Source organism: Macrobrachium nipponense, chromosome 42 (genome assembly GCF_015104395.2).
Source record: "Macrobrachium nipponense isolate FS-2020 chromosome 42, ASM1510439v2, whole genome shotgun sequence".
Lineage (NCBI taxonomy): Eukaryota > Metazoa > Arthropoda > Malacostraca > Decapoda > Palaemonidae > Macrobrachium > Macrobrachium nipponense.
This window is the reverse complement of record NC_061103.1, coordinates 45,405,951-45,433,450: the sequence shown is the minus strand read 5'-3', so window position 1 is coordinate 45,433,450 and position 27,500 is coordinate 45,405,951.

Sequence of the window (27,500 nt, the reverse complement as noted above, 5' to 3'; positions counted from 1 at the left end):
TTCCTTTTGTATGACCATCTAAAACGAAAAATCTTGCTTGCATACCTGACACCCCCACACCCCCCTTCCCCCAAACAACAACCCCCTTCACTTCAAAACCAAATAACTTGCTGAAACCCATCAGTAACCTTTGAAGATAATACCTTGTGGAAAGAGAGGCAGGAGCTGGTCATATGCTAACCTTGTTATCCAAGGTAATGAAAACTGGCAAGGAAGCGAGAGCCTTTGGACTTGGGTGACTGTTATGCCTTGCTGTCTCTTGTAATGAAGCATTTTTTTAGAAACCAGGGTGTTTTAGAGATATTGCTCAATTTCCTTTTATTTATTTCTTTTCTTTTTTATTGAACTTGATTTATTTTTATGTATAGTTTTTTGTTTAATGATTTACTATTTACTTTTTTATTCATATATTTCTGAACTTGATATTTTTCATGTATAGTTTTACTTCGTAATGATTTACTCGAACTGTTATTGTGATTTTGGCCCAACATTAAAAGAAACTTGTGCAAAGTACTTATATAAAGAGAGAGAGAGAGAGAGAGAGAGAGAGAGAGAGAGAGAGAGAGAGAGAGAGAGCAGCTGACCAAAAATATAAACACAACAGGAATGAATATCTTCACCTTCAAGAAGCTGCAATTATGTAATTAAATCTCTAGGTTCTTTCTGCAATTATATTCAATGAGGGAAAGGGGGGTTTTGTGTGTGTGTATGTGTGGGGAGTAGGGTTCTGTGTGTGTGTGGTGTGTGTATTACAGAGGTTACAGATTATGAGCCTAAATAACTTCTGGTTTTTACACAAAGTTTGTGTTCCGAGAGACGTTCTCAATTCTTTAGACTTAATCCACTTACAAATGGCTTGATTATCGCTTTTGGCACTTCCAGACATCGGCTGGGCTGTAATCGGATAATATCATTATCCGCTGTAAACAGACCAGCATATAACAGACAGTAATTACAGTTCGTAATTATAGTTCACAAGCTCGCTGCGAAGGACCGGGTCATTACTAGTAATTAGGAGACTCTAGTGAATGTTTTCTTTGAGCTCATTATCTTAAAATTGCAAAACACCTTTTTCTTCTTTTTTTTTTTTTAAAGGATCCTCTTGGCAGCTTTTAACTCGAAAACTTCTTGGAAGTTCGTGAGTCTAATGAGTCAATTTTCTTCCCTGGGAGTCTTGAGTCCTTACACGTATGACCAAGAATAAACAGGCATATTATCAAGGTAATGCATTATTTCTGCAGTGGAGGGTAGGAAAATAAAGATAACAAGGCGTGATCCTGCCTCCAGCATATTCGGGGCGCATGCTAAAACCTACCGTCAAATAGAGTGCTGTTTCACCAACGAAAATTAAAATAAATACGCTCTATTTTATTAGGAATAATAGTTCTGTACTGTTTAATAAACATTCACATTATTCATTTTTTGCATTTTTATTCCAATAAATAAATCATAAATATCCTATCCCAAATTTCCTATATCTTTAACTCGACGCGGAACACCTTTTTCAGACCTTATTAGGCTTTTCCATAGGGCTTCCCAACCCTACAACAAGAACAACAACAGCAAGAACAACAACGACAACAACAAAATATTTTGTAGGCTTACTCCCCGAGTAAGCGAAAAGGCCCCCCCTTTTTTTTATTTTATTCATTTATTTTTTTTTTTTTAACGAATGTAAACCACCAGTAAATTAGCGTTCCTTAAAATACTTTCAGTGAAATCGATACATTTCACATTTGCACAGTCGCTAATGCATCCAAATTTCACCTGGCATTAAAACTGCTTCTTCCGGGAATACATGAAAAAGGCAAATGGCTGCTAAATCGGGGTATCGAACCCAAACCGTTAATGATAAGAGAAGATTCTACCTAATGTTATCGCTTCCTTTCCCCTGAGGTAAACATTTATACGTATCCCTTCCTTTAGCGTAATCACTATCCCGTATCACGATAGATTCGCCATAAACAAATTTTCACCTGAGGTAATTATGGAAACCTAAGGTGATTAGGGAACATCTTTCATTTTGTAAGTCAAGCTGCTCACGCCGTTAAGGTTGGGCTAATGCAGGTTGTTCTCAAACTTTTTAACTCCTCGACCCCCTTATGAAGTTTCAAATTTTCTATCGACCCCCTAGATTAGCTCAATAAAAAAACAATGTCAGAATCAATTATAGTAGTATTTAGTTTAGTACTTGACATTCAGTATGATAAAAAAAAAAGTAACACCTAGTAAGAAAATATGTTTGAAACTTTAGGTGTACGAGTATATGTAACTTAATTCTCCTACAACCCCCTTTTGACCCCCTGACTATTCATAGACCCCTTGGATGATCCTATGAACCCCTGGGGGTCGATATCGACCACTTTGAGAACCCCTGGGCTAATGCATATGAATTAACTGGCTAACCTAAATTCCCCAAAGGGGGGTCTTGCTCTCGGTGTACATCACGTGGTGCACTGTAAGCACTTACGAAAGGCAGTTTACAGAGTCCCTATGGCCCTAAGCTGCACTCGACTTCAAACTCTCTCTCCGCAATCTTGCTGTCCAACCGCTCCAACTCCCTTTTTATCACTGTCTGAAGCTCTGAATAGACGAAAGTGCCCCAGTGCTTAGGTTAAGAGCTTAATAAATTCAATAAATTAGTCATAAATCGCAACTAGGTGTAATATTCTGCTTTCATATGAATTTGAAACGACAGTCACCTAAATCCCCATTGTTTTAGGGAGCCAGGTTCAAGCTTTTCATGGTATTGCATTTCTGTCAACACGTCACAGGAACATCAGGTTTCTGCAGATGGAAAAGTAGCCCTCCCCCCACCACCTACACCCGCAACACTCCGCCCACCTCCGCCTCCGTCACGGCTTTTGGGAATAAAAGGACCACTCGACAATGACGCTTTTGCTAACCAGGGGAATTTTGAATGGAAATCAATGACTGCGTTTTGAATGGGGCGAGGAAAGAGTATTTGGGTGTTAATCAGAATAACCTCTCTCTCTCTCTCTCTCTCTCTCTCTCTCTCTCTCTCTCTCTCTCTCTCTCTCTCTCTCTGAGAGAGAGAGTGATCTTCGAAGACGTAACCCTCCACCTATAGATAGAGCCATTCTAAGAGAAATCTATTTTATTTAACCTGTTCTATCTCTATTTAATTCAGTTTAGTTACTTATATAATCATCATCTTACTTTACAAATAATCTGTTAACTAGAAGAAGTTCGTTTTCAAAAATGAACAAAAAATATTTAGTCAAGTTTGGTAAATATAATATACATAAACATACTTTCAACAAATTCAAATGGTTGTGTAATGATTACAATGACAAGATTAAATCAAGTATCATATCTGAAACGGTTGGATATAATTATATTAAAATTTTATCACTGATATCCATGCTGTTATTCTATACGGCATTTATATACACGAATATATTATTTCCTATTCATGTCATGATAAAGTTGCTTGGATTCTTATGGAAAAGAAATTAAATTGTCGCTAAATACCCATCAAAAATTGGCCACCCCCTCCCCAAGTTCACTTCTCGTCGTAAATATCTTCTGTTTAATCCAGCATTTTCATGAATATTTTCTATTCATGCCCTGATAAACTTGCTTGGATTCTTATGGAAACGAAATAAAATTCTCGCTAAATACCCTTCAAAAATTGGCCCCCCACCCCAAGTTCACTTCTTGTTATAGATATCTTCTAGACTAAGGGATTACAAGGTACAGAAATATTCCCCTGCATCTCTTTCGACTCACGTAAACAATGTTTTCGACCCAAGACCTTACCTGAGGCCAAAGTTTATATAAATCAAGCCCCGAACGAAATTAGGCAAGTGGGGCAGGAATTGTAAATTTCCTAGGTGCAAATATTTAAAGAAAAACGCGAGGGGGCGTTTCTACACCATCATTATCATCATTATCATAATCATCATCATCAGCCTCACCGTCTCCATAGATCATGATGATGATCATCATCATCATCTTCGAAATGGCTCTCGAAATCATGCCCCCCGGGTGTGCGGTTGTGGGGGTGGGGTGAGAGAGAGAAGGGGAAGTGGCCGCGGCTCATTTTGGATACAATCCAAGTCAGTGTTGTTCGCGGGTCTAAACATCGTGAATTCTCTGCATCACACTCTTCCCGCGTAGCTTATCCTAACGGCCTTATCCTAATAACAACTCTTCTCAATTTTGGTAAAGGGAGCGTTGCTCCTTCCCTCAATGTTAACAGTCCTCCCCCCAAGAAAATATACTGAGGGTAACAAAGTGCAGAGAGTAATCTTCTCAACCCTTAAAATCAGTGAGGTATACGTAGCATCTTCTAAATCAATGTACCAAAGTTTTTTCTTGCGGGTGACATTAGGTAAACATCATTAAGCCTACCACACATTCTTCTAATAAATACTATGTATAACTTCTAAGAAATTAAGAAATCATATTGGCATAAAACATTCTTTTTCATTTTATTATCAAATCAATAGATTACTATTTTAAAGGATTACTTAATAGAAGCGTTTTGTTATTGAAGTCATCACCAATTACGCTGGGCCAACACCTAGTATATATAATTAAATATGTCTTTTTTTCAATGTTCCTGCTATAGAAAAGATATTATTATTATTATTATTATTATTATTATTATTATTATTATTATTATTATTATTTTATTATTATTATGTGTATTTTCCAGTAACACTAAAAATAATATCTAATGAAATATATACAGACACACACACACACACACACACATATATATATATATATATATATATATATATATATATATATATATATTATATATATATATATAATATATATATAGTATATATCATAATATATATATATATATATATATATACATATATATCACGTCCATAAGATGCGTTTTTTAATGTTATTGAAAAACATGTATATCTCTCTATTTTAATAATAATATAGATATTGTAATTTTTTAATTAATTAAAAAATAATACTAATAATAAATAATAATGAATAATAATAATAATATAATAATAATATAATAATAAATAATAATAAGAGTGATAAATATTCGAATGTGTTGATATATCATATTTTTATCACTGTTACAAATACACGAATCCGAATTATGTTCAAAACCCTACACAGTTATTAGATTACATCATTGTTCAGTCATAGGATTACTGATACATTGATATGTCCCAACCTACAAAAAAAAGGGAAAAAAATTACTCAATGATTTTGTGATTTAGCTTTTTTTTTTTTTTTACTTCAGTTTCACATTTGTTGCATCGAGTGACGTTGATCTGAAATTACAAATATTTTATCATTTTGTAATCGCATGAAACACGCTTCAAATAGCCTGTAAACCTTTAGATATATTTCATGAAGCGTTTCATAGGTTACATTACAAAAAGCAACAAATATATTTATATTATTTTTTTATCTAGAAACCAGATGAAAGAGGTGTGATCCCCGACTAAATTTTTTCCATAAATAAAATTCAGTAAAAAATAAAAAAAATCAGCCATGAAAAACATGCATTATTATTTCATTTTAATTAATGCTCTTCTGTGAATATATATATAGGTATATATATATATAATATATATATATATATATATATATATATATATATATATATATATATATATATATATATATATATATATACCTGAAGAACATGTACCCTGTTTCTTGATTATTTTAACTCAAAACACCAAAATATTGAATTTACTTCAGAAGTAGAGAACAATAATACTTTAGCTTTCCTTGACGTGCTCGTAAGTAAACACAGCGATAACACTTTTTTCAACATCAGTTTACAGGAAACCAACATTTACAGGACTCACAACTAAATTCTCTTCATTCATCCCTATAGTTTATAAACGCAATTTAGTCTGTACACTTGTTGGACCCGTGCCTTTAACATTTGTTCAAATTATTTTAGTCTTCATTCAGAATTTCAGTTTTCATAAAAGAAATGCTTAAAAAAAACGGTTTTAATATTGCTTTCATAGATACATATGTTGGTAAACAGCTAGAAAAGTTATTGTTCCCGAAAGTTTCCATTTTAAAAGCCAATTAAGCAGTGCTGTATTTTTTACTATGGTTTTACTAATTGGTAATAAGAGTTTTTCTGTTAAAAATTAAAAAGGACTACTAAAACTTTTAAGAGAAATTTTATCCTCAAGTTAATGTTAGGGTAGTGTTTCAAGCCTAAGTATATACTATTGGTTGGTTTGTTCAAGTTACAAGACATCGTACCCGCAGAACTACAGTCTCATGTTGTATATAAATACAGTGCAATTGCTGTAATGCAATTTACGTGGGGAAAACAAAGCGCCAAGCACGCGTACGATGGTTTGAACACTTGGGAAGATCAGTTAGGACAAACAGGCTGTTAGCAAAACCACCATTCAGTGCCATACGGGATCACGCAGAAAATAAGTGAGTCACCCTCTAAGGTTTAGATTCATTTTCCATTCTCTCTAGTCGAGTGGCCCCCATGGAGCTGGCAATAGTAGAAAGTCTCTACACTTTAAAGTTGAAGCCTTCCCTCAGTAACAACGAGAGGTCCACGGAGATGCTGTGTTTTTTAAATTTTTAGTGTGTATGTTTGTATGCCTTCATGATGCAGGTATTTATTTTTTTTAATATTGCTTCCTTTCCCTTTTTTATGCTTGTACATTACTTTTTTATTATATATACAATGTAACCTTTGTGTAACATTTCTTCATTCTAATGATCGATCGTAATTTAGTGATTTTTAATTTTTTTTTATTTCTGTGTTTTTGTATAGACCTGATAATGGAGACAGTTACTCCGAAACCGGTAGTCATAAGAAAATAAAGGATGTTTTATGTTTACAAGTGCGGTGGTTTTACTCTTTATATATATATATATATATATATTATATATATATATATATATATATATATAGATATATATATATATATACAGCATCGCAAAACCACACACCGTCCAATAAACTCTCTCAGTAAAAGACTCATTAATTATCCTAGATTTAATTACAAGTGATCGATCGAGACGCGTGGAATAATGACACCGAGTGAATTTTGTTTACAAGTGTTGTGTTTGGGGAGAAAAATCAACCTTATATCAAAATAAAGGGAAAAAGTCACAATTTTGATACAGGATAGGAAATGTCTTTCTTGATCATGTGTATTAATGGAATGATCAATAATAATTAAATGCAAACAATATGGATATGAATACAACATTAGCAAAGGGAAACTGATGAAATGAAAAATAAAGATGAAAGTTAACCTTCAAAATTCTTCAAACAGGAATATATTTTTGTCGATAGTGAATAAATACTTATGCAAGCAAAAAGAATATATGAATACTAACATTAAGAAAAAATATCTAATAACAATGAAATTCCTCAAACAGGAATATATCTTTGTAGATAGTAAATAAATACACTTGCAGGTAAAAACAATATGAATGGCAACATTAAGAAAAGATATCTGATAACAATGAAATTCTTCAATCAGGAGTATATTTTTGTATACAGTGAATAAATACACATGCAGGTGAAATGAATATGAATAATATTAAGAAAAGACATCTGATAACACTGAAAGTTTTCTCAAACCTCCTGTTATGAACTTTGCTTCGTAAAGAGTGTAGCTTCAATATGGCAAGTTATTATTCTAAGCCAGCGAATATAAAAGGGCAAATTCACTTGACACAAATCAAGTGGGCTATGTAAACAACAACCGGAACTAGAAAAGATAAAGGGATTTAATGATAACGTGGGCGTTCCAAAAAAAAAAAATCGTAAATCATAGCGACCCGAAGTTTTGCGTGGGCATCGGTGCTTCCAAAAATAGGGCGGCGTGGGCGTTATGCCTAATTTTTCAAGGAGTTTAGGAGTTAGAGAAGAGACGGCATGAATCAAAGGACAACAAATATTCCTTTATTCTCGATCCAATTTGTCGCTGCGAATTTTTAAAAATAGATCGAACTGCCGTTCTGAACGATCGTGTCTCGAACCTTCGCTATCGAGGTATGAAATAGCCTCTTTTCTTTACTCTTCCCTCAAGGATTCTGGATATTTTTGTATCGTTTCTTGTCAAAATAAAAGCTTTATTTAACTATTTCCCCAGTTCTCATTCTTATAAAGCCAATATCTTTCGCCTTGTAAGCTTGTAATATTTGTATTTTAATGTTTCTCCTTCAATTTTTTCCCTCGTTTTTGGATTTTCCTATTTTAATTTTTTGAGCTATTTCAGATTTTTCTCTTTTTATATTCTGAGAATTTCAACACACTACTGAATGCCCTTTCTAGGCTTTGGTGTTAAGGAAGGAAAGGAGTATTTGATAAGAATTCAAAACGAGATACCCTTACGAGATACCCCAACGAAGCGTCATCTAAAATTATATTCCTGGTGTGGACGTCACAAAAATGAATAAGAAAGCTAAGACTGATCAAAATATGATTTTACGATTTCCATAAAACGAAATGATGTAGGTCGCTTAACTAAGCTTAACACGAGTAATGAAGATATTAGATTACAAAAATAAAAATAAAAAAATTACAAAACTAAAACAATACCTGTTTTATTAAATGTCAAAAATGCCTGTAGCAAACGAGGATCACTTTATTTATTTTTTTTTTTTTTTTGAGATATTTTTTCAAGCCACGATGATTCCCACATATATAGAAACCCATCTACTTTACTAGACGTCAGAAATGTATGTAGAAAATGCAAACAATACTATTTTTTTCTCTTGAGATAATTTTTTACCTTCAAAAACAAACGATTCCAATCACAAAACTGTTAGTGGTTCTGGTATATACAAAACCTTGTCTGTGTTCGTAGACGACAAAAATTTACGGGAAAATGAGAAGCACTACTATTAAATTTCTACTTTTGAGACAATTTCTTTTACCTTCATAAACAAACGCACCTCTTTCTGGGAAGTTCAGGGACCGAGCACGCCCAGAAAAATGAGATGACGTAATCTAATTCCGGAAACATATCGAGGCAAAATGGGGGCTCAATTAGTGTCCCCCCATCACCCAGCCCCGCCCTTCAAAGGAGAAGTCCATTAGGTGCCATTAGGACATTAAGAGTAATTATTTGCCCCGCGCAAATTGAACGTCTTGTATCATGGAACAAATGGATGGTTTTCTTCCACTTTTTCGGTTTATTTTTACTTTGGGTTTTGTTTCGAAATGGATCGATTTTTGAGATTCGTGGTTTTTGTTCTATATACATTTTGAAATGAATCGACTTCCCAATTTTTGGATTTTGTTTTCATCAGAATATTCTAAATGGATGGTATTTTTTAAATTACGGGGTTTGTTCTATGGTACATTTTGAAATGGACCGACTCCTCAATTTTTGGATTTTGTTTTTATTAGTCTATACGAAATGGATCGTTTCTTCAATTTCGGGGTTTTGTTCTATATACATTTTGGAATGGATCGACTCCTAATTTTTTTTATTTTGATTTTATCAGAATATTCTAAATGGATCGTTTTCTTCAATCTTTGAGTTTTGTTCTATATACATTTTGAAATGGATCGACTCTTCAATTTTTGGATTTTGTTTTTATTAGTCTATTCGAAATGGGTCATTGCTTTAATTTTTAGTTTTGCCTTTTATCAATCTATTCGAAACAGCTCGTTTAATCGGATTTGGGTAGATCGTGTCTTCAATTTTTGGTTTTCGTGTTATAAAACCTTTCGAAACATTACGTTTATTCAATTTTGCATTTTATTCCATATTTCCAAATGGATCGTTGCTTAAATTTTGATTTTAGTTTTACAAAAAAATCCAAACAACGATCCATTTCGATATATAAAACAAAATCCAAAATTGAAAAAACGTTCCTTTTCGCAATAGATGAGTGTCTTCAATTTTAGATTTTGTTTTATAACATATTTCGAAATGGGTCGTTCTTCAATTATCGGCTTTAGTCTTATCAAACTGTTCGAACATCGCTTCTTCAATTTTTGGACTTTTTTTATATCAGACTAACCTATAAATGTTTAAGTCTATGAAGTGATAAACTCTTACTTGCAAACACTCAGTATAAATGGAAACGAATCTTTGCATCAGCAGCTAAATCTACATATATAACAGCAGAGCCCGATACCTCAAAAACCGTCTCTCTTATACCTTTTCCCTTTTACCTCTCAGCAAAATCACCCATGTTTGGTTTGTGTTGGGCTGGATAAGACATAGCTGTAAATTCATGCAAAGTTTATTCATGGCTTCTTAGGAAGGCAACAAGCAAATCAACCAGCGGCGCCCGTGAAGCCTTTGTGTACGTGTGTGTGTTTGTGTGTGTGTTGTGTGTGTGAGTGTGACATTTTAGCTGTGTCAAAAACAAGAAAAATTACGATGGTGGATTTGTGCTGGTCTGTTCGTCTTTTGTTGAGCTTGAAGTTATTTAACACAAAATACAAGTACACAAAAACCATATTACCAGTCTTAACCCCAAGCAGAAAATAATAAATACAATGATATAACTAAATCTTTGTAAATATATCACGCTGCCTTCATGTCGAATAAAAAAAGTGAAGTATATCGTAGTTTTACCAGACCACTGAGCTGATTAACAGCTCTCCTAGGGCTGGTCAGAAGTATTAGATATTTTTTACGTGGCTAGGAACCAATTGGTTACTTAACAACGGGACCTACAGCTTATTGTGGGATCCGAGAAATGAATTTCTATCGCCAGAAGAAAATTCCTCTGTTTCTGCGTTGGCAGAGATGGAATCGAGCTATGACCCGGAGATCTGTAATCATTAACAGTAAAAAAAAAACAAATAATAAGAAATAACCATAAAACACCAGAAAAGAGTAGGTAAGAATGCAGGAATACCTCGAACTGAAATAATGTATATTTCAAAACAGGATAGAGAGAGAGTAAAGGTCACGATCTATTTTTAAAATCCGAAGAGACAACGCTGAGAGAGAGAGAGAGAGAGAGAGAGAGAGAGAGAGAGAGAGGGAGAGAGAGAAGGGGGAGGGTAATATTTGTTGTCTTCTTATTCTTGTGTTTCACGTTTAGCTCCCTAAACTCCTTGAAACATTAGGCATAACGCCCACGCACCCCTTATTTCTGGAAGCAATCCAGGCCAGGCAAAACTTCCAGGGGCAGTTATGTTCAGTTCTGAAGCTGCTCCGTGTATGTTGGAAAGCTTTTCCAGCATTTGGAATTCATGGGTTATTTACTGACACTGATTTTTTTTTTTTAAATCTGGGCCTGTTTTTTTTTTCTGCTCATTTTAAGAAAAGACTCTAACATCGTATCAAAATTATGAGGCTTTTTATTTACTTTTTAGACTTTGTTGACTTTAAACATTACAGAAAAATAACGGCAAACTTAAGTTGTGATATATATTTTTCCTGTTATTATAGTTTCCACTTTTTTTTTATTTTTATGCAGAGCGCGTTTATATATATATATATATATATATATATATAAATATATATATATATATATATATATATATATATCTATAAATATATATAAATAATATATATATATATATATATAAATATATATATATCTATATCTATATATATATATAAAATATATATATATATATATATATATATATATATAATACATATATGAGTTTCTTAAGATTTATTATTGTAGTCGTTTCCATAAAGTGAACTAAGACGCAGCACTATAGGAAAACTAACCAAACCCACTACCTGTATTATATTATTCCTGACGCTTTTCTGCGCTTCTCATTCAAGCGTCGAACTCACCTGACTGCGTAAATACACTCCCTTAAATTTCCTCTCCCACCCCTCCCCCTCACAAGAAACGAACCTGTACGAACATGACGATGAATAAAGAATAAATTCTGTAGGAATGGAATAAATAGAGCAACTACTACTTCGCCTGACACGTCGTGAAACAAATCCCAAAAAAGGAGGAATCGTTCCTGGAGATTTATTATGAATCCCTAATGCACCCAGCTTTCTTTTTCCCAGGGATACGGAGTCTAATCTTATATAAGGAACCCCACCTACCTACCGTCCTTCACTCGCTTAGCCACACCCGATCCCTCAACCACCCTCCCCGAAAAAAGGTAAAAAACAAAAAAAAAATAATAATAATGGAAAACGCGTAGGTGTGGAGGGAACGGATCCTTGTGGCAACTTTCCAAACGTGGAAAAAATCAAATCAGGTGTTTTCTCCGATTTTTTTATTTTTTTTTTGGGGGGGTGGGGGTAGGGGGGTTGGGGGGCGAGGTTTCTACGATTAGCTAAGAAAGGATTCGGACCCATTTTGTTACTTTTTGGATTCTTTTTTTATATTCATCAAATTATAAATAAATGTGCTAGATATATCAAAATGTGTTTGCCTGTGCGAAATGAGTGGTTTTCTCTATCGTAAGTATTATAAAACTAAACTTATTTCATTGAAAATAATCTTTCCTTACGAACAGCATATTCTGTGTAATTATAATAATCAAACTACTACTCACAACTCTAAATATATATTGTTATATTATGTTTACTGTAAGTTTGCATTTCATTTACAACTCTCTAACAACTACTCACAACTCTAAATATATGATTTAAATTAAGTACTATAAGGTTTAATTTAATTTACAACGCTCAGACAACTACTCAGTAACCAAACATAATTCAAATTATGTACTGCATGTTTTAATTTAATTTACAACACTCAAACAACATATAAATATACCATTTAAATTATGTACTGTTTATTTGCATTTAATTTAACCGTGAAACATTTACTCACAACACTAAATATGTCATCTGAATTATTTACTGTATGTTTTGATTTAATCTACAACACTCAAACAATTCCACAAAACACTAAATATGTCATTTAAGTAATGAACTGTAAGTTTTAATTTAATTTACAACAGTCACACAACTACTCAAAACTCTAAAAGTAACATTTAAATTATTTACTATACTTTTGTATTTCTAGAACAGTCAGACAAGTAGTACCCACGACTCAAAACATACAGCAGCTGAACAACATCCAGTTACCCACCTGAAAAGAAAAGAATAATAAATATATAAAAAAAAATCTTGAAGTGAAATTCCTCCATTTCTCCTCACAAATAGTTTCTTTTTTATATAAAGAGGAAATTAAATGACACCCAAGAAGCTGACTCGAGGCGGAAGGCTAAAAAAAAAAAAAAAAAAAAAAAAAAAGAACGAAAACAAAGAAAAAAAAAAAACCTTCGTGAATAAAAATTAATCATTTCTTCTGTCTGAAGAATTAGGACATGATTTCGGGAGATTTCGCTTCATTTTCCGACGTCATTCCGTTCCATATTAAGGACGATTTTCTTTCATTTTCTTACCCGAGTCAACTCCGAATTCTTTATCGAGATTATTACAGCCTCGGTCGCTGACTTTGGGCTCCCTGCGTTAAGGAAGTGATTGCTAATTTCAGCGTCTGTGCCTGACAATCCTACGAAATGATAGGCCTAGTAAATGCGAAGATCTTTTTTTTTTTTAGCCTTTCCTGCGTCTTCATATTTGGATCGATCCCAGGTCTTTCAACTGGAAGGGCGAGGGCGCTGCCAACTGAACCACACAGGGTTTTGATCCCGATGCGAGACAGAAATTTATTTCGTTTCCACAGGTGATTGTATGTTGATTACATTATACATATATAATTTATTAATATATATTATTATAATATATATATATATAGTTATATATATATATATATATATATATATATATATATAATATATATATATATATATGTGTGTGTGTGTGTGTGTGTGTCTGTGTGTGGTGTGTGTGTAATCTGGGCTTCCTTCTCACTGAAAGGGACGAGTTAGAAAAGGGTGGGTGGGGGATTATTGCCTACTCAAGAATCCCTTTCCCCAATTACCAGGACTCTGCTCTTGCTGGCTACTAGCTGCTAACTACTGATAATGGTCAGCAACTGCTATTAATCAAAGCATGTCCTTTCTAAAGCGTCCTACCCAGGACCAGTAGGATTAGACATTACTGTCAACAGCTGCTCGAAGAATTTCTCTCAGGGTATTCGATGTAAGATTCCAGGATACTTTCTCACTTTCTCCCTGCTCTCTCTCTCTCTCTCTCTCTCCTCTCTCTCTCTCTCTCTCTCTCTCAGAAAAAAGAAGAAGAAAGCTTTTAGTAACCGGTTGTACGGAGAGCAAATGCTCTCACTATTTTTCCTCACTTTGCTCTGCTGTGCACAACTTAATTCCCCCCCCCCCCCCCAAAAAAAAAAAAAAAAAAAAAACTCCGATCCAAGGTGATGTAATCCAGCCCATTATGTACCTTCCATTCTCTCATTATGAAAAGAAAAGCCTTTCGCTTGTTCCAGGCGGTTGTTTTGCTTAATGGCTGTATATACGAATGTTTCGAGCATTCATATAAGTTTACGTTTTTCTCTCGTTTATCGTCTTCTGCTCTTTATATTACTTTATTTCCTCGAGCGTGTATTTCTTTTCCTTGAACATAACCGGAAGTATGTTAAGCACATATGCAATAAGGAATTTGCCTTCGATTGCTAGCATGCACTGAGTACATTTTCCCAAGAGCTCCATTCGCTCCTTGTGGAAAGAAAAGTCATTTGCTTGTTGCAGGCAATTGTTTCGCTTAATGGCTGTGGGTGAATGCACGAATATTCCGGATAATTGAACATTTTACGCTATTGTTATTATCTATCTTCGTCTGTTCTTAACATCACTTTAATTTTCGTTTAGTCTGTGGTCATCTCGACTATGGGCTTTTTTTTTTTTTTTTTTTTTATCTTTTGAGCGGTATTTTACATTATTTCTTTGGGAGCAGAGTAAACTTTTATGTTGTATCATTAATTCAAAGGATCGCAATGTTCCGGAACAGGTTCTTATTTAATGTTTCAGGTCATATAATCTCCAGAAATATCCCGAAAGAAAATAATAAATCAATCTGGATTTTGGAGAAAATTGAAATGAACTAAATACATTCTGTTGCTAGAAATAAATCTTTTAATTCCTCAAGTAATACAATCTCCAGTGTTGTCCAGAGACGAACTGAGCCTTCCAGATTCGTCATGGAAGCTTATAACAATCCAGGATTATGTCCTGGACTGAGACGAAGCCTCGGTGACCCACGACTGAGGGATTAATACACAAGAAGATTAAGTGGGATCTGATGTAAATAATCTGTCTTAGAGATTTTGATGTCATTTACAGCCCTATGGACAGAGGTTCAAGCAAAGTTAATGGATATTAAGTGTATTGTTGAAAATATACCAGATTTTCTCTACGATAAATGTCCTTTATTTTATCCTATATTTTAAAGAGGTAGTTTGTTCTGCAAAATTTACCTTATTATTATTATTATTATTATTATTATTATTATTATTATTATTATTATTATTATATTATTATTATTATTATTATTATTATTATTATGTCTACACGTAAAATACACTTAGGAAAAAATATATCATTTCTCCACGACCCTTAACAACCCTTAGAAAAAAAAATTATATTCTCCACGACCTTAGCAACCCTTAGAAATAATATCTTATTTCTCAACGACCCTGAACAACCCTTAGAGACAAAAGGGCGTCTCACATTGTTTTGACAACTTATCATTCCAAAGCATCAAAGGGTGTGGAGGGCGGGGGTGGCGGTTGGGGGCCTGGGTGGGGGGGAGGCTTCTCCTTCAAAGACAAATGTGTCTATTTATATGCAAATTCTTGGGTGATATTGTATACAGTAGCTTCTTGTTCTATGGAAAAATAGAAGGATTAGGACAAGACATATCTCACCTTCTTCTACTGTAGAGGCAGTATTATTATTATTATTATTATTATTATTATTATTATTATTATTATTATTATTATTATTATTATATTATTATATTATTATTATTCAGAATGTGAACCCTATTCTTATGGACAAGCCCACAGAAGCCATTAACTTGATATTCAAGCTTCCAAGATTATTATTATTATTATTATTATTATTATTGTTACAATAGCTGTTTCAACGGCATTTAATTTATATAGAATCTTCTCAATTCTTCTTATTATCTTTTTCTCGTCAGCATGTAGCTGGTGTATTAAGTTTCCTAAGGATATGTAAAGATTTTCATTTGTCTTAGGTTTATTCCTCTAACGTGTCGACAGCGCACAGGCAGTCATCTATGAGAGTTTACAATAAAGTAAATTAAGAAACATTTTACAAGTGTTTATAGCATGCAAGGTCGTGTACAATCGGTGGGCGGGTTGGTGGGCAGGGATTTTAATTGGTCGTTGGATGGTAACGAAATCTCTCCCTGAGGCGTTCAGATCTGCGTGGTCTGGCCGGAGATATTAGCGTCGGTTGGGTGTTGGTTGGGGTACCCACCTCTTCGGCGGCAGGTACTGCTGCAGGCTGTCCAGTTGACATATCTTCAGCTCGTTCTTTCCCGCTTTCTCTCTCTGCTTCTTCCTCTCTTTCTCTCTCTCTTACTCTCTCTCTTTCTCTCTCTGCAAGTTCCTCTCTCTCTCTTTCTCTCTCTGCAAGTTCCTCTCTCTCTCTTTCTCGTTCGCTCCTTCTCATTCTCTCACTTCCTCTCTCTGCTTGTTCCTCTCTCTCTCTCTTTCTCTTTCTCTCTCTGCCTGTTCCTCTCTCTCTCTCTCTCTCTCTCTCTCTGCCCCCTCGATCTCTCATCTCTCTCTCGTGGCGGTATACAGTCAGTTGGTTTCTTGTGCTATTTCTTCTTATGATGGTAGGAAGAAATTCTGTTTCTTTTACGAAGGACTCCACAAATAAATGGCACCAGGAAAGAACGACCGAAACTAACGACCAAAGTGGAGTTATAAGAATATTTTACAAAAATTATATGCACCACAAATATTTGGAAGACGAAAAGGCTATAAAGAAAATAATCAGTGAAAATGTCTCCCCCACTACAGAAAGTGATAAAATTAGCTTCATAATTTATTACAAAAACATGAAAACCAGCCAGCTGCTTCTTAGAAACAACCCGGCGCCCCCAGAAACGTCTTTAATTAAAGAGAAGGAGTGTCATCTACGAATTCACATGCTCGGTGAATGGATGCCACCATTCTTATATCGGGATGACCACCACCAGACTCTCCAAGCGTCTCTCCTGCCACCTTCAAGAAGGGGCCATTTTCATTCACTACAGGGAAAACCATAACAGGAGACCAGAAAGAGCTGAACTTATAACGATCATAGAAATTATTGACCATGCACCAGACCGGAAACGCCTACTTTATCTTGAAGCATTACACATATTAGAGAAAAAACCGACTATCAACACGGTAAAAGAAACAGAATTTCTTCCTACCATCACAAGAAGAAATAGCTCAAAAAACCAACCGACTCCGTATACCGCCACGAGAGAGAGAGAGAGGAGAGATCGAGGGGAGAGAGGAGAGAGAGAGAGAGAAAAAGAGAGGAAGAAGCAGAAAGAGAAACCGGGAGAGAACGAGAGGAAGATATGTCAACTGGACAGCCTGCAGCAGTACCTGCCGCCCAAGAGGTGGGTACCCCAACCAACACCCAACCGGCGCTAATATCTCCGGCCAGACCACGCAGATCTGAGCGCCTCAGGGAGAGATTTCGTTACCATCCAACGACCAATTAAAATCCCTGCCCACCAACCCGCCCACCGATTGTACACGACCTTGCATGCTATAAATACTTGTAAAACGTTTCTTAATTCACTTTACTGTATACTCTCATAGATAACTGCCTGTGCGCTGTCGACACGTTAGAGGAATAAACCTAAGACAAATGAAAATCTTTACATGTCCTTAGGAAACTTAATACACCAGCTACATGCTGACGAGAAAAAGATAATAAGAATTGAGAAGATTCTATATAAATTAAATGCCGTTGAAACAGCTATTGTATTCAATGCTACTGCCCTCAGAGAAGGCCTCCTTCATTATTATTATTATTATTATTATTATTATTATTATTATTATTATTATTATTATTATTATTATTATTATTATTATTATTTGATTCAAAAGAAGAAACCTATTCATATGGATGGAACAAACCCACAGGATCCATTGCCTTGAAAGACAATCTTCCAACGAATATGGTGCACATTGGAAAAATAAATAAAGTATAACATCAATCAATCAGAAACGACCAATCTTTCCCAATACGTAGGTTACAACAATAACATTGTCCTACCTTCCTGGAATCTTATCCCGAAGAAGAAATATCCTATAGAAATATCATATATACGAGAACAAAAATGATACTGGTTGTATTCTATGGCTGGAGATGTAATACCAGTGATATTGGTCTTCAGGAAACTTATTTGTTCCTGATATTGCAGAAATTGTTGCTAAGTGGTTGTCAGTGTTCTGCAATAAGGACAATTTTATGGGCGTTTTGTTCAATGGTACTGGATGAATAAGAATGACGTTTTTATCAATAATCATTAATAACAATAATAATAATAATAGTAATAATAACAATACTACGATAAAAAATATTTATCATATTATTATTAATTATATTATTATTATTATTATTATTATTATTATTATTATTATTATTATTATTATATTATTATTATTATTATTCAAAGGGATCAAGACTAACTTACAATTAATATTATGGGGATGGCGTGAGATAAAAATGCTTAGTTCGTCGAGTCAATGTACGACAGTTTATGAACTCTTCTCAAAGTGCCTTTGGGAAACTGGTTGTAGCCAGTAATATGAGGCGTTGTCGAAGGTGCGCATTCGTATGTGCGGTGTGCGCCTCTTCTATTCATAATGTATCACTAGCTAAGTCTAGGGGAAGACTTGCACAGAGATTCGTGGGAGGAAGGCAAAGCCACGATGGCGGGTGCCAAAGTGTTTTTTTGAACAGTGAGTGATATTCCGGTTGGGAATGGACGGACCTGGAAATGCCGGGGGACAGAGTTCCCGGAGGGGTGTGGACTTTTGGGTGACTTGACAATGTACTGTTTTTTAGTTAGTCTGTAAGACTGGATTACTTGGTTAATTGATTTGTTTTATTCTTGTTAATAAACGTTAGTGTTATGATGCAACTCTCTCATTTTCATTACCTGTTAGAATGGAGAGAGAGAGAAGAGAGAGGAGAGAGAGAAGAGAGAGAGAGAGAGAGAGAGAGAGAGGACGAGAGAGAGAGAGAGAGAGGAGAGGGTGATACCTGGTGAGAGAGAGAGAGAGAGAGAGATAGGTTGTGTGTGTAATGGAGTAATGGGGTCTGCCTTCCGTTTCGTGTCCACGCTTACCTTATGAATGCTGGGGGTCCTTCCCCCATGTTATAGTGGTGGCAGACGGTTAAAGAGGGGATATAAAAGTTTTCTTGCTTTTCTATGCCTAGGAACGCCAATGTAGAGATGGGTGGCCAGTTAGAAAATAAAAGGGGTAGAGAAAATATCCGTCCGTGGGATGGGGGGATGAGGAAAGAATTTCTATTAGGGTCATCAAATTTGCCCGTACCGAGACTCTTCAGGGCGGGAGTCGTGAGACAAGGAACTCAGTCTAGTTCATGAGTGACGGTTGCTAGGTGCGTTTTCGCCAATCGCGTTTGTATTGTGCCGACGAGATTTACGCGTTTTACGAAGAATTTCGAGTTCCTTTTGTTCCTATTATGGAGTGGTGAGTGTTAAAGAACTATTGTTTATCAAAAGGGAGGGGGTTTTTGTTTAAATATTTCAGGGAAATGGGATTGGTTCAAGAGGTCAACAATTTTTCTTGTCTTTGCCCCATAGTGACGTGTTTTCTTTATTTGCACATGTTTATAATAGACGTATTTGTCTTTGTTTTAAACACATAAGAATGTATTAAGGTGTATTTTTCTATGCATGTGAACTGTGCTTGGATAATCATATCTGGCTTAGAGACACAGAGCGGCCACAATTTTACGGGCTCAGCACATTTCTGCAGAGAGGCGCCTTGCGTTGCGAGGGTATTGGCATCCCTCGGGGGGATAGTGGCATGGAAGGTACCACTAGCCTCCCTCGAGAGATAGTGCAGGGATGGGTACTAGTGTATACCTTGGGAAGGGGTCCTCAGACACTGTTCAAGGGGAGATGGGGATACTGCTGGTATGCCTCGGGCTGTTCTGCCGCTCGACTGAGGGGTTGTTCTCACGGGGGGAGAAATTTTTTTTTCTCAGTGTGGGTGAACTCCCCCTTTTCCTTTTTTTTCTTTGTGTTGGGGATGGATTTGGCCTTGACATTGAATGCTAAGATATCAGCTGATTGATTAGTTGATGAAGTGAAATGCCCGTGGAGTCTTTTTTTTTTTTAGAAAAGATTTTTTTTCTCTCTTGGATGAAGAGAAAAGGAAATAAAAAGAGATTTTTCTTTTCCGTGAATGAGGGGAAAAGTAGTTAACATGCACGGGATGTGTTATATGTTTCGTTGTGCCTTGAAAGACACAAATATAAGGGGGATACACAGATTTTTTTTTTTTATTGTGTTGGAGAAATTACTTTGAAATGCCGATGATTGGTGTTGTAGCTGTGTTGTGTGGCAATGGTGTTATGTCATGGTGTTGCATGCTGGAGAAATTGTATGTCATAGGATTCAGCAATACTAGTGTAAGCTATTTTGAATTTCACCCTTACTTGAGATTTTTGCAAGAGAATTATTGCTATGAAGAGTTATTATTATTATTATTATTATTATTGATAATTATTATACTTGAGATGTATCACGGGAGGTTTGCTTAAGTATAATTATCATTACGGGAGAATTGTTTTACGAGAGTTTTGAGATATTTCATGGGAGATTATTTGATAATTATTACAGATAATTATTCAAGGAGAATTATTACATTGAATTAATGGGAGAAGTCTTGTGTTAATTATTAGTTGAGTTTTTGTAACTTTGGAGAATATTTTCAGTGATTCACGGGGATGAGTTTTGCTGAATCTTGATGAATCTGACTGAATCTTGGTGAATTGTGTTGAAACTTGCTGAACTTTTGCTGAACTTTTGCTGAATTTTTGGAGAATGGATAAGCATTAACATTGGTGATATTTTTTGTACTGATACTGATGATTTTGATGATAGCAATTTTTTTTGGTGATTTTGTGATAGTGATATTCTGATACTGATTTTTTATGTACTAATACGTGGGTGTTTTAATGCTGTCAAGGGAGGTGAAATCTTTTGTGATTATGGGAGGAACTAACAACACATTGTTTTAGTTTTTTTTTCTTTTTTTATGAGTGCAGCATTTAATTGCTTGACATCTAGTGAGTTACGGGAGATAGTTAATGGTGCCGTTGATTTCTCTTTTCTCCTTTTTTGGAAATTAGCCATAGCTACACAAGTTTTTTTTTACCAAGGGTGAATTTGAATTTATTTTTTCTCTCCAGTTGGTGTGGATATTTTTTAATGTCTCAGTTCATGACTTAGAGTCATTGTTCGGGAACGTGTTCGTGTTTTAGCTATTTGATGCTATAGAGAAATATATGGGAGAATTTTTTGCATAGTTTTGAATGCATACGTAATGGCACTACATTTTTTTCTCTGGATATTTGTGTTCCAGAAATTGTGAGTTTTCTTGCACAATACCTTGGTTGTATTTGTGACAACTTTGTGAGAGATAGGAAACTTGGCTAAGTTTTCTAGTGGCCTTATGTCGTAGTGCATATGGAGAATTCTTGGGTAAGACACTGTGAGTTGGGAGTTCTGTTATAATGACTTGTGGCACATTGGTGATTTTTTCTAGAATTTTCTAGACAGTTTTATTTGCCGAGTTTTGCCCTTTTTTAGCAGTTATGCTAAATGGAGAGTTTTTATAGTTTTTTACTATAACATTGAGTTATTCTCTGGAGAATTGGAGTTAGAATTGAGATATAATTGAGATATATTTGGAGAGATAATTGGAGGTATATATTATTTTGGAGTTATATTTTGAGATATAATATATGGGAGATATATCCTTGGCCAATTTTGATATTTGCCAATAATGTGATGAGAGCTATGTTTAGTTCAATTATTTTGCAGCCATCTTTGTTGCAAATGGAGACACAATTTTTTGGAGATTATGGGGCAATATTTGTGAGTGTGTGAGTTAGTTGCCTTGAGTGCACATTTTTTGGAGATATATTTTTGGAGCCTTGTTTTGTTCCACATGGAGTTATTGGGGAAATAGAGGTAAATATTTTGTATTTGCCGAAATAGAGGTGATTATTCTCTATTCCTGGAGTGGTGTCTTTTTTTTACTGACATGTGGCTATTAGAGAAATAAGAGAATAATATAATGGGGTTGGGTTTTTAACCAAATGGAGGAAATATTTTTATAACCGGAGTGGTGTTATTATTAATATGGTGTCTCATAATGGAGTTGGAATTACTCTTTGGCGGGTGACCTTTTTTTTGTGGTTATGGGAGTTTTTTTGAGCAAAGAGAAGATTTCTGTGGTTCTCTTTTTTGATTTCGTGACTATTTAGAGGCGAATGGCATTACTGCATTACGAGTCATATGGAGATGTGTGTGCATTTTTTATGTTCACAAGTGTGTTATTCTTGGAGAAATATAATTTGAGGCATATAATTTGGGACAAAGTCATGTTGAGAGAATAAGTCTTTGAGACAGTCTTTGAACACATTAGTCATATCCTGGAGTTAATTCTGTGAGATGTGTCAGTTAGACCTTTTTCTAGAGAATCATGAGTTTCTAAACTTATGTGTCTGACTAGACAATTTTTGCGTTGTTGTTTGAGCATGCGTCCGCAGGCGATTTTTCTGCTGACAAGCGATGTGATAAGCCGTGTGCTGACTCTTTTCCTCTGATGGTGACAGATCAGAATTTTTGCAATATCTGGAAATGTTGGCTATAGCATTTCACGAAAGCGCATGTGTAAGAGTTTGCTTTCTGGCAAATTCCGTGGCTTTACATGGAGCATTTCTTGGGGAAAACGCGGGTGTTATGCATATTATACATGTATTATGTATTTTGTGATTGGGGAAATCTTCTTGCGATTAATCTTTTTTTTATTATTATTTTTCTTCCTTTTCCATGAGAGATATAATTTGGGGGATTGAGCTTAAGTAGCATTTCTTTTTTGGACGGGAGATTTGATTTTACCGGGAGATGTAATTTTTCGAGGGTTGTTACTTACGTAAAGGGAGTTTGACATTAAGTCTCATTGTGATTAATTATTGAGCAGTAAAGGGTTTTTTGCTGTTAAAAGTTGGAGATTTTTTACTGATTTTGTGGGTTGTTTGAATGTCAGAACTTGCGAGAACATTTGTGGGTCTGGGCGTTACGTGATTCTTTTCTTTCTTGGGCTTATTGCGATTTTTTCTCTTTTTTTGTGAGCACATTCGAGTTCGAAATGTGAGTGCGGAATTCCGTGGAGTTGCTGTGATTTCTGAGTTGTGTGTGTGCTGATGTGTGAGTTTGGAGAATTGAGTTGGAGAACTTGATGTTTTTTTTTTCTTAGAGAGTTGCGATAATGACTTATGATTTAGTAGTCATATTTAAGGGAGTTAATTGGGAGACGTTCAGTTAGTATTTCTGACCTTTTGAGATCATTGTTTGATAGAAGTAATATGTTTGGGTTAATTTTCTTAGATTGACCAAAGACCTGACTGACATACTAACGTACGCCAAAAGTCGTTCCCACCCCGACACCAGCAAGCGTCCACAGCCGTGAAGAGAGGTTGCTGCCATGTTGTCCAGGGTGATTACAAGTATTTCCATGATGGGTGATCGAGAGAATTCTACAGCGTGTTTTTTGGGGAATCCACAGAAGCCGTGAGTCTTCTACGTGAGGGAGGCATTCCGTCTTCCTACAGTTGCTACAGCCTGCTATAGCCTGTTGCTGTCTGTTCAGCTAGTTGCAGACAAGCGAAGAGGGATATTCAAGAATCCTAATGCAGAAAATATGAGAGAAAATGCGTCTTGTGTTATTGGGAGATTAAAGCGTGATAAGACTTTATTTTATAATGCCAGAGACGTGCAGTTTTTCTTATATTTTATTTTAAGCCGGCCAGTGTTTTGTATTATATAAGCAATTTTGCTAGGCGGGGGCTAGCATATAGGTGGCCGAGCAATCTGTAAGGCCTAGGGGTTTTGATTAATAATATGCGTTCTCTGTGACCTATGGAATGTGGAGAACAGTGCAGAGGTAACGACCTGAGAGTAGCTGATGAATGAGTTTCTAGGGGATGGCGTGAGATAAAAATGCTTAGTTCGTCGAGTCAATGTACGACAGTTTATGAACTCTTCTCAAAGTGCCTTTGGGAAACTGGTTGTAGCCAGTAATATGAGGCGTTGTCGAAGTGTGCATTCGTATGTGCGTGTGCGCCTCTTCTATTCATAATGTATCACTAGCTAAGTCTAGGGGAAGACTTGCACAGAGATTCGTGGGAGGAAGGCAAAGCCACGATGGCGGGTGCCAAAGTGTTTTTTTAAACAGTGAGTGATATTCCGGTTGGGAATGGACGGACCTGGAAATGCCGGGGGACAGAGTTCCCGGAGGGGTGTGGACTTTTGGGTGACTTGACAATGTACTGTTTTTTAGTTAGTCTGTAAGACTGGATTACTTGGTTAATTGATTTGTTTTATTCTTGTTAATAAACGTTAGTGTTATGATGCAACTCTCTCATTTTCATTACCTGTTAGAATGGAGAGAAAGAGGTGGAGAGAGAGAGAGAGAGAGAGAGAGAGAGGGTGATTCCTTGGAGAGAGAGAGAGAGAGATAGGTTGTGTGTGTAATGGAGTAATGGGGTCTGCCTTCAGTTTCGTGTCCACGCTTACCTTATGAATGCTGGGGGTCCTTCCCCCATGTTATATATATAATATATATATATATATATATATATATATATATATATATATAGATATATATATATATATATATATATATATCTATATATCTATATATCCTATATCTATATATATATATATATATATATATATATATATATATATATATATACATATATATATATATATATATATATAGATATATAGATATATAGAGTATATATATATATATATATATATATATATATATATATATATATATATATATAGATATATTTATATCATATATATATATATATATATATATATATATATATATCTATATATATATATATATATATATATATATATTCTGAATCATAATAAATAATAAGCCTATTAATGTATTAACAAAAAGACACCAACTGGCACTAGCTTCCTTAAAAAGAAACAAAGAAATCATGATCATGAGAGCTGACAAAGGAGGAGCCACAGTAGTCATTAACACAAATGATTATTTGGAGAAAGCATATGCCCTTTCAAATGATACCCAAACGTATCTCACCCTGCGGTCCCCACCCACTGCCACCAAAATGCAACAAAATTTAATAGAAAACTTAGAAAAATAGCCAATACCCTTTCTGATCCTCTGCACAAACAATTAGTCTTATCTAAAATCTCTTCAAGATCCCCAAGTGTACCTTACTTTTATGGTGTACCTAAGGTTCACAAACCTGGGTGCCTCCTCAGGCCTACTATTGCTGCTTGTGGTTCACAGCAAAACACATTAGCAGAGTGGTTGGCTCTGGTTCTATGTCATTATCTTGGCACGTTCTCAAGTGCTCATTTATAGCAAGAAAACTCACAATTTCTGGAACACAAATATCCAGAGAAAAAAATGTAGTGCCATTACGTATGCATTCAAAACATGCAAGAAATTCTCCCATAAATCTCTTTGTGCAGCATCTAATAGCTGAAAACACAAACACGTTCTCTTAAATGACTCTAAGTCATGAACTGAGACAATATTCACACTAACTGGAGAGAAAAAACAAATTCAAATTCACCCATGGTAAAAAACTTGTGTCGGCGATGGCTAATTTCCAAAAAAGGAGAAAAGAAAAATCATCGGCACCATTAACTATCTCCCGTAACACACTAGATGTCAAGCAATTATCTGCTGAACTCATAAAAAAAAAGAAAAAAAAACTAAAACAATGTGTTGTTAGTTCTTCCCATAATCACAAAAGATTTCACCTCCCTTGATAGCATTAAAACACCCCTGTATTAGTATATAAAAAATCAGTATCAGAAATATCATTATCACAAAATCACCAAAAAAAATTGCTATCATCAAAATCATCAGTATCAGTACAAAAAAATATCACCAAAGTTAATGCTTGTCCATTCTCCAAAAATTCAGCAAAATTTCACACAATTCACCAAGATTCAGTCAGATTCATCAGGATTCAGCAAAACCCATCCCCGTGAATCACTGAAAATATTCTCCAAAGTTACAAAAAACTCAACAAATAATTAACACAAGACTTCTCCCATTAATTCATCGTAATAATTCTCCTTGAATAATTATCTGTAATAATTATTGAATTAATCTCCCATGAAATATCTCATCTCTCGCAAAACAATTCTCCCGTAATGATAATTATACTTAGGCAAACCTCCCGTGACACATCTCAAGTATAACAATTATTAATAATAACAATAATAATAACTCTCCACAGCAATAATCTCAAGTAAGGGTGAAATTCAAATAGCATACAACAGTATTGCTGAATCCTATGACATACAATTTCTCCAGCATGCAACACCATGACATAACACCATTGCCACACAACACAGATACAACACCAATCATCGGCATTTCAAAGTAATTTCTCCAACACAATAAAAAAAATAATCTGTGTATCCCCCTTATATTTGTGTCTTTCAAGGCACAAAGAAACATATAACACATCCCGTGCATGTTAACTACTTTTCCCCTCATTTTCGGAAAAGAAAAATCTCTTTATTTCCTTTTCTCTTCATCCAAGAGAGAGAAAAAAAAAAATCTTTTCTAAAAAAAAGACTCTACGGGCATTTCACTTCATCAACTAATCAATCAGCTGATATCTTAGCATCCAATGTCAAGGCCAGACCCATCTCCAACACTAAGAAAAAAAAAGGAAAAGGGGGAATTCACCCACACTGAGAAAAAAAATTTCTCCCCCCCTGAGAACAACCCTCAGTCGAGCAGCAGAACAGCCCGAGGCATACCAGTAGTATCCCCCCATCTCGCAACTACCCTCCCCTGCACTATCTCTCGAGTGAGGCTAGTGGGCCGACCTGTCCCATGCCTACTACCCTCCCAAGGGATGCCCGTACCCTCGCAATGCAAGGCGCCTCTCTGCAGAAATATGCTGAGCCCTTAAAATTGTGGCCGCTCTGTGGTCACTAAGCCAAATATGCTTATATAAGCAGCAGTTTTTCCCATGCATAGAAAAATACACTCCATATGTTTTAAACAAAGACGAATGCATACGGCTATTATAAAACCACGTGCAAATAAAGAAAAACACGTCACTATGGGGAAAGAAAAAAAAATTGTTTTGACCTCTTGAACCAATCCCATTTCCCTGAAATATTTAAACAAAAACCCACTCCTTTCAAAACAATAGTTTAACACTCACCACTCCATAATGGGAACAAAAGGAACTCGAAATTCTTCGTAGAATATGTAAATCTCGTCGGCACAATACACACGCGACCGGTGAGATGACCACTAGCAACACT